The sequence below is a fragment of the Pseudorca crassidens genome, chromosome 8 (assembly GCF_039906515.1).
Source record: "Pseudorca crassidens isolate mPseCra1 chromosome 8, mPseCra1.hap1, whole genome shotgun sequence".
Classification (NCBI taxonomy): Eukaryota; Metazoa; Chordata; class Mammalia; order Artiodactyla; family Delphinidae; genus Pseudorca; species Pseudorca crassidens.
In genome coordinates this window covers 46998187-47007109 of record NC_090303.1, presented here as the reverse complement: position 1 = coordinate 47007109, position 8923 = coordinate 46998187, and the positions used below count along the sequence as shown (strand labels likewise).

The following is an 8923-nucleotide window of genomic DNA, read 5'->3' as shown; positions in this document are numbered from 1 at the left end:
ACCTGCTCCAATAAATTCTACTGTTCTATGTTCCTCTCGTCACTTGGTTTTGTCAGACTTTAATTTTTTTCTAGTCTGGCAGCTGTGAAATGGTATATTATTATTTAAATGTTCACTGATTGTAATGAGATAGAGAATCTTTTGATATTTATTGGCTATTCGTGTCACCCAATAAATAAATAAATAAACGATTGTTTATATTCTTCTATTGACACACGAGGTTTTTATATATTGTGGACACTAGTCCTTTTTTTTTTTTTTTTTTTTTTGCGGTACGTGGGCCTCTCATTGCTGCGGCCTCTCCCGCTGTGGAGCACAGGCTCCGGACGTGCAGGCTCAGCAGCCATGGCTCACGGGCCCAGCCGCTCCGTGGCATGTGGGATCTTCCCGGACTGGGGCACGAACCCGTGTCCCCTGCATCGGCAGGCGGACTCACAACCACTGCGCCACCAGGGAAGCCTGACACTAGTCCTTTTTATATTTTTTGTTATGTGTATCACAAATACATTTTCTCAGTTTGTGGTTTGTCTTTTACACCCTTCACAGGGTCTTTTTTTTTTAATTGAAGATAGTTGATTTACAATGTTGTGTCAGTATCTGCTGCACAGCAAAGTAATTCAGTTATACATATATACATATTATTTTTCGTATTCTTTTCCATTGTGGGTTATCACAGGATATTGAATATAGTTCCCTGTGCTGTACAGTAGAACCCTGTTGTTTATCTATTCTACATATAATAGTTTGCATCTGCTAATCCCAAACTCCCAATCCATCCCTTCCCCAATCCCCTCCCCCTTTGGCAACCACAGGTCTTTACAAGGGTCTTTTAATGCATGGTTCTGAATTGTGATGAAGCTGAATTTCTTAATACTTGGCATAGTTTACATAATTTTTGTTTTAAAATCCCTAAGGATATAGAGGTTTTTCTCTTTTATTTTCTTCTAGAATTTCTAATGTTTTGACTTTTGTACTTACAGCTTGATACGTTAGAAACTGATTTTTTGTGTAAGGTATGAGGTAAGGATCAGTTTACAGTTTTGTCCTTATAGATGAGCAATTATTTTAGAACCAATTTATTGAATAATCTGTCCTTTCCCACTAATCCTGAATTTAGTTGTGCCTTATGTCAAGTTTTCTATGTGCAGAGACCATTTTCTTATTTTTCCATTCTATTCCATTGCTCTATCTCTGCACCAGTTACAGTTTTAATTATTATGAATTTTTCTGGCAGGAAAATTCTCTCTACTTGATTCTTTAGGACTGTCTTGGCTCTTTGCTCTTCCATCTAAATTTTTAAATCTTTTTAAAAAATCTGTAATTCCAGTAAATATGAATAACTTGAGTAAGCACTTATATCTTTACAATATTAACTCTTCAATAGATGAACATAACATGTATCTCTCTTTATTTAGAACTTTTTAAATGTCTTTTGATTCAGTTTTATTATTTTCCCTGTAGAAAGCTTGTTTATTGTTTGATATATGTATTCCTAAATACCATCTATTTTCAGTTGCTGTGTAAACAGTAACTTTAAAAAAACCTGAATTTGGGCTTCCCTGGTGGCGCAGTGGTTGAGAGTCTGCCTGCCGATGCAGGGGACATGGGTTCGTGCCCCAGTCCGGGAGGATCCCACATGCCGTGGAGCGGCTGGGCCCGTGAGCCATGGCCACTGAGCCTGCGCGTCTGGGGCCTGCGCGTCTGGAGCCTGTGCTCCGCGACAGAAGAGGTCACAAAGGTGAGAGGCCCACGTACCGCAAACAAACAAACAAAAAACAAAAAAACCCTGAATTTTCTGTTCGTTGCTGGTATATAGAAACGCAGCTGTTTTTTGTGTATTAATCTTACATATTGCCACCTTGACAGGTTTCCATAACAATTTCAGTAATTTGTATATCCCCCTTTGTGTTGTCTATGTAGATGATCATATCATCTATAGATGACATTTTTCTCCTTCCATTACTTTTCTACCATTTTCTCCTTGTCACATTATTTTAAGACCTCCAGTACAATGTTGAATACCCATGATGATAGCGAGTATGTTTATACTGTTCCTTAAGGAGAACACTTGTAGCATTTCACTATTGAATACATCTTGTGTTTTTATATACACTGACAGATTTGTTCTTTGAACTGGCCTATATCTTTTCTTTTACTAATTGTGGTTTTGGTATTAAGTTATAACTTTTAGAAGAAATATTCCACTCTGGTTTTTGTTATAGGCCCTAAAGAGTTTGTGAAAAATTCTTCTTCTTTTCCTTGAAAGAAGTAGAATTGTCCTATAAAACCATCTGAGCCTGCTGTTTGATTTGTGGGAGAAAAATGACTACAAGTCTAATTTCTTCAATGGCCACAGACTAGAGTTTCTACTTATTGAGACTGTTTTAATAATTTGACCATTTCACGTATTTCTAAAGTTTTTGGCATACAGCTGTTCATAATATCCTCTGCTTGGTTTCTGCAGTGTTTGTATGTCTTCCTTTTCCTTTTCCCAAATTATTTACCTATGCCTTTTTCTTCTTCAGTTTTGTCAATTTTCTTATTCTTTTTGAAGAACTATATTTTGGCTTTGCTCATTCTGTCTATTGAATCTTTATTTTCTATTTCACTTATTTTTATCTTTATTAATTAGACCTGCCTAATTTCGTTAGAGTTATTCTGTTTTTATAACTTCTTAAAGTTGTATATTTAGCTCATTTATTTTCAGAATTTCTTCTTCTCTACCACAAGTACCCAGGACTATGCTCAAAAGTAACAGTTCTCACACATGAAAAGATGCTCAACATCGCTAATTATAATATTAGAGAAATGCAAATCAGAACTACAATGAGGTATCACCTCACACCAGTCAGAATGGCCATTATCAAAAAGTCTACAAACAATAAATGCTGGAGAGGGTGTGGAGAAAAGGGAACCCTCTTACACTGTTGGTGGGAATGTAAATTGGTACAACCACTATGGAAAACAGTATGGAGGGTCCCTAAAAAGCTAAAAATAGAACTAGCATATGATCCAGCAATCCCACTCCAGGCGTTTATCTGGAAAAAAATTTAAAAAGATACAGAGTGTTCATTGCTACATTATTTGCAATAGCTAAGACATGGAAGCAACCTAAATATCCATCAACAGATGAATAGATAAAGAAGATATGGTACATATATACAATGGAATATTACTCAGCCATAAAAAAGAATGGAATAGACTGGAGCCTAGAGGCTCTTTGGTGGGGCTAATGGCAGACTCCAGGAAGGCTCACGCCAAGGGGTACTTCCCAGAACTTCTGCTGCCAGTGTCCTTGTCCCCGCAGTGAGCCACAGCCACCCCCTGCCTCTGCAGGAGACCCTCCAACACCAGCAGAATATTGAATCCCTGACAGGAGGGCTGACTGGTTCTAAGGGGGTTGATCCACCGGAATTTGCTGCACTGACAAAAGAATTAAATGCCAGCAGGGAACAACTTCTAAAAAAGGAAGAAGAAATTTCTGAACTTAAAGCTGAAAGAAACAATACAAGACTGTTACTGAAGCATTTGGAGTACCTTGTGTCACGATATGAAAGGTCACTAAGAATGACGGTGGTGAAGTGACAAGCCCTGTCCCCCTCTGGAATGTCCAGCGAAGTCGAGGTTCTCAGGTCACTGAAATCTTTATTTGAGCACCTCAAGGCTTTGGATGGAAGGTAAGGGAGTGACTGAGGGTTTCTTTAGAAAGAGTCTCTGCACTGGAAGAAGAACTAGCTGCTGCTAATCAGGAGATTGCTGCTTTGCATGAACAAAATGTTCGTATACAAAGAAAAATGGCATCAAGTGAGGGATCCACAGAATCGGAACATCTTGAAGGGATGAAACTTGGCCAGAAAGTCCATGAAAAGCGTTTGTCCAATGGCTCTATAGACTCAACTGATGAAACAAGTCTTGTAGTTGAACTATAAGAATTGCTTGAAAAACAAAACTATGAAATGGCCCAAATGAAAGAATGTTTAGCAGCCCTTTCTTCTCAAGTGGGAGAGGTGGAACAGGAAGTAGAGACAGCAAGAAAGGGTCTCATTAAAACAGAAGAAATGGAACACTAAGTATCAAAGGGACATTAGGGAGGCCATGGCACAGAAGGAAGACATGGAAGAAAGAATCATGACCCTTGAGAAGCGTTACCTCAGTGCTCAGAGAGAATCTACCTCCATACATGACATGAATGACAAACTAGAAAATGAGTTAGCAAATAAAGAGGCCATCCTATGGCAGATGGAAGAGAAGAACAGACAGTTACAAGAGCGTCTTGAGCTGGCTGAGCAAAAGTTACAGCAAACTATGGGAAAAGCTGAGAGCTTACCTGAAGTAGAGGCTGAACTGGCTCAGAGAACTGCAGCCCTAACAAAGGCTGAAGAAAGACATGGAAACATTGAAGAATTTATGAGGCATCTAGAAGGTCAAATTGAAGAGAAAAATCAAGAACTTCAAAGAGCTAGGCAAAGAGAGAAAATGAATGAGGAGTACAACAGAAGATTATCCGATACTGTGGATAGACTTCTGACTGGATCCAACAAACGCTTACAGCTACACTTAAAGGAACGAATGGCTGCTCTAGAAGAGAGGAATGTTTTAATTCAAGAATCAGAAACTTTCAGAAAGAATCTGGAAGAATCTTTACATGATAAGGAAAGATTAGCAGAAGAAATTGAAAAGCTGAGATCTGAACTTGACCAGATGAAAATGAGAACTGACTCTTTAATTGAACCCACAATATCAAGAACTCATCTAGACACCTCAGCTGAGCTGCGGTATTCTGTTGGATCCCTAGTGGACAGCCAGTCTGATTACAGAACAACCAAAGTAATAAGAAGACCAAGGAGAGGTCACACGGGTGTGCGGAGAGATGAGCCAAAGGTGAAATCTCTTGGGGATCACGAATGGAATAGAACACAACAAATTGCAGTGCTAAGCAGTCTCCCTTTTGAAAGTGACGTAGAAATGTCTGACATTGATGATGATGAAAGAGAAACGATTTTTAGCTCAATGGATCTTCACTCTCCAAGTGGTCATTCTGATGCCCAGACCCTAGCCATGATGCTTCAGGAACAGCTGGATGCTATCAACAAAGAAATCAGACTAATTCAGGAAGAAAAACAATGTAGAGTTACATGCTGAAGAAATTGAGAATAGAGTGGCTAGTGTGAGTCTGGAAGGCCTTAATTTAGCGAGGGTCCTTTCAGGTACCTCCATCACTGCCTCGATTACAGCTTCTTCACTGGCCAGTTCATCTCCCCCCCAGTGGACACTCAACACCAAAGCTCACCCCTCAAAGTCCTGCCAGGGATATGGATCGGATGGGAGTCACGACACTGCCAAGTGATCTAAGGAAACATCGGAGAAAGACTGCAGTGGTAGAAGAAGATGGTCGGGAGGATAAATCAACAATTAAATGTGAAACTTCTCCTCCCCCTCCCCCTAGAGCCAACAGGATGACTCACACCCTCCCTTCTTCCTACCGCAATGATGCCCTAAGTAGTTTAACTGCCTCCCTCAAGCCTGAAAGCCTTGGGCTTGGCAGTGCCAACAGCCACCAAGACTCTCTTCACAAAGCCCCCAAGAAGAAAGGAATCAAGTCTTCAATAGGACGTTTGTTTTGGTAAAAAAGAAAAACCTCGACTTGGGCAGCTCCGAGGCTTTATGGAGACTGAAGCTGCAGCTCAGGAGTCCCTGGGGATAGGCAAACTTGGAATTCAAACTGAGGATAGAAGACTGAGGAAAAAGCATGAACCTCTAGAAGAAGCTTGGAGAAAGGGATTACCTTTTGCCCAGTGGAATGGGCCCACTGTAGTCGCGTGGTTAGAGCTCTGGTTGGGAATGCCTGCTTGGTAAGTGGCAGCCTGCGGAGCCAATATGAAGAGCGGTGCCACTATGTCTGCTTTATCAGACACTGAGATCCAGAGAGAAACTGCAATCAGCAATCCTCTGCATCGCTTAAAGCTCCAATTAGCAATCCCGGAGATGGTTTCCCTAACCAGTCCTTCAGCTCCTCTGACATCCGAAACTGTGAGTCCATTTGTGCGCCTTCCCTCTCCCAGTGCTGGGTGAACAGCAGCATCTCCAAGTCCACAGAGCAAATCTGTGGCAGCATGAATTATTCTGAGGAGATTTAGCTTGCTCTTCATTAACCTTGCTGCTACTCTTAATAGGTTTTCAACTGAGCAGCTGTGATTCCTACCAGACTTGAAGCCTGCAACCAAGATAGACTTTTGAGCTAGCCTCTAAAGTTTAGATTTTTCTCCCAAGCAACAAGACCAAGAGTTTACTCTTTTTCAGAATTTTTCTTTTTAATTTAATCTAACATCTCAGGAGATGAGCTATAGGCATTAGTACTTTTTGTACTTGTAATGCTAAACTCACTACTTCTTAAGCAGTTTTCATAATTATGAAAGTTCCTCAGTATTTAATGCTTTATAAATACCAAGTGGATTACCTTCCTTCAAAAAAAAAAGAATGAAGTAATTCCATTTGCAGCAACATGGATGAAACTAGAGATTATCATACTAAGTAAATCAGACAGAGAAAGGTAAGTATCATATGATATTGCTATATGTGGAATCTAAAAAAATGATACAAGTGAACTTATTTACAAAACAGAAACAGACTCACCGAACTCGAAAGCAAACTTACGGTTACCAAAGGGGATAGGGAGGGGAGGAGGGGTAAATTATGAGCTTGGGATTAACATACACACACTACTATATATAAAATAGAGAACAAACAAGGACCTACTGTATAGCACAGGGAACTCTACTCAATGTTCTGTAATAACCTATATGGGAAAAGAATCTGAAAAAGAATGAATATATGTATATGAATAACTGAATCACTATGCTATATCCCTGAAACTAACACAACCTTGGAAATCAACTACACTCCAATAAAATTTAAAAAAGCCTGTTCTCTATTTTGTCTTGCAATACTGGAAATGACACTCTTCAAACCACATTTTTCCTTTCCTTAGGGTTGCCTGTTAGTTTCTTCCAATAGCTGCTAAAGGGAGACTAGGAGACTGGAGGAAGGAGAAGGAACCTGTCCCTTCTGTGTTTGCTTCCTGTTAATGGCACCCCAGAAATGTTTCTTTACTTTGGCAGTGACATTTTTTGTTCCAGTTTTTTCTATAATCCCATAACCAGCATCACTGTCTCTCCTTAGAGACACCAGCACCAGGTGGCCAGTGCTTCCTTCCTCAGTGGTTTGATTCGAAGATCTGCAGGGATGGGGGGCTTCCTCTGAACCCCTGAACATCAGCACCTGCTGAACAGCACCCTCTCATCAGAGATCTGGGTCCCAGCTCTGAGGAGTCTCTTTTCCAAGCTGTTAAATTCCGAAAATAGTAACCTCTTCCTTTTTTCCCACAGCTCTAGAAGTAACAGATACTGCCTGCAGTTACTATCCCTGTTGCCTCAGTTGTCCTGAAACCTCTTTACACAGTTCCTATATTAGTTTTTTGTTTCCCTGAATGAACCCTGACTGATATAGTCATAGACTATATGGATTAACTAATTCTTCATGAGTCAGTTTTAGTATGTTCTATCATTTTAGATTTTGAACCATTACATCTGCTTCAAAATAACTTCTGCTTGTTTTCTGCAGCCTATATATAGCACCCTTTTCACTTTCAGACTTCTAAAAGTAAGCTATAAAGTATTCTTTTAACATGAAGATGCTCTAGTTGCATCTTGGAAATTTTTATATATAGTTTTTCATTCACATTTGGTTCTAAGTATTTTAAATTTTTGTGTGGTTTCTTTTACCCACGGGTAATTAAAGCATGTGTTTAAATTTCAAATGCATGAAATTTAAAAATTCCCCTTTTGGTAATAATATCTATCTTAATTTCCTTGAGTTCAGAGATTAGGATATGTATGATATAGATTTTTGAAATTAAGGAGTTGCTTTATGTCCAGTTCATAACGCATTTCAAAAAACATGTTCCATGTTTACTTGAAAATGTATTCTAATAGTGAGCTCAGAATTCTATATATATACACATTAGATCAAGCTTTTTAATTGCGTTCAAATCCTCATCCTTAGTGATTTTTTTTTTTTGCCTACTTTTAAAATCAATTACTGAAATTGGTGTGATATAATCTAACTGTGCTGGTGGATTTTTCTATCCTTGTAATTTTTCCTAATTTTACTCTCTATATTTAAAGCTATGTTTTAGGTATATATAACTTCAGAATTATATATATTCTTTTCTTGGTGAATTGGGAATTGTATGTACCTGTGACCCTCTTTATTTTGAACATTGTTTTTGTCTTAAAGCCTGTTTTATTTGGTATCACTTTAGCTCTATCAACTTTGCTTTGGTTAGTATTTGCCTAGTGCGTATTTTCCCATCTTTTCACTCACTACCTTTCGGTGTCCTTATTATGAATTTTTTAATGTATACTGGTAAATAATATATAGTTAATTTAAAAATAATCTAAAGATCTCGGCTTTTAACTGGAACCCTAGTCAAATTATATAGATTGTGAGGACTGATGTATTTGTATTCATTTGTATTTTCTTATTTTGCAGTATTTTTTCCACTTCTATGTTTCTCTTTTTCCCTTGCCTCCTTGTATGTTGGATGATTATTTTCCCTCATCAATTTTTTTCTTCCTCTAGTTTAGAAAGCATGTTTTAGTTGTTTTTAAAATTCTCTCTCTCACACACCGACACACACAATATTAGTGTATGATTTCTGTGTGAATTTGTGACATAAAACATTTAAATGATATGAACCATTTGAAATGTTAAAATATTCTGGTCAGTGTTTTATGTTCAATAAATATAAATGTTTAATGTAATAAAATAACATTTTAGGCTTGAATAAATTCATATTATAGCATGAAAGTTCAAATATTTCTCTAAAGAAAATCCAGAAAGAGAGAGAGAATAACAGTCAAAA

At 38.3% G+C, this 8923-nt stretch overlaps 1 pseudogene; it reads left to right on the top strand.

The window, feature by feature from the left end:
• Positions 1-3364: 3364 nt before the first annotated feature.
• Positions 3365-6371, top strand: LOC137228580 (liprin-alpha-2 pseudogene; annotated as a pseudogene).
• The last annotated feature ends 2552 nt before the right edge of the window (positions 6372-8923 follow it).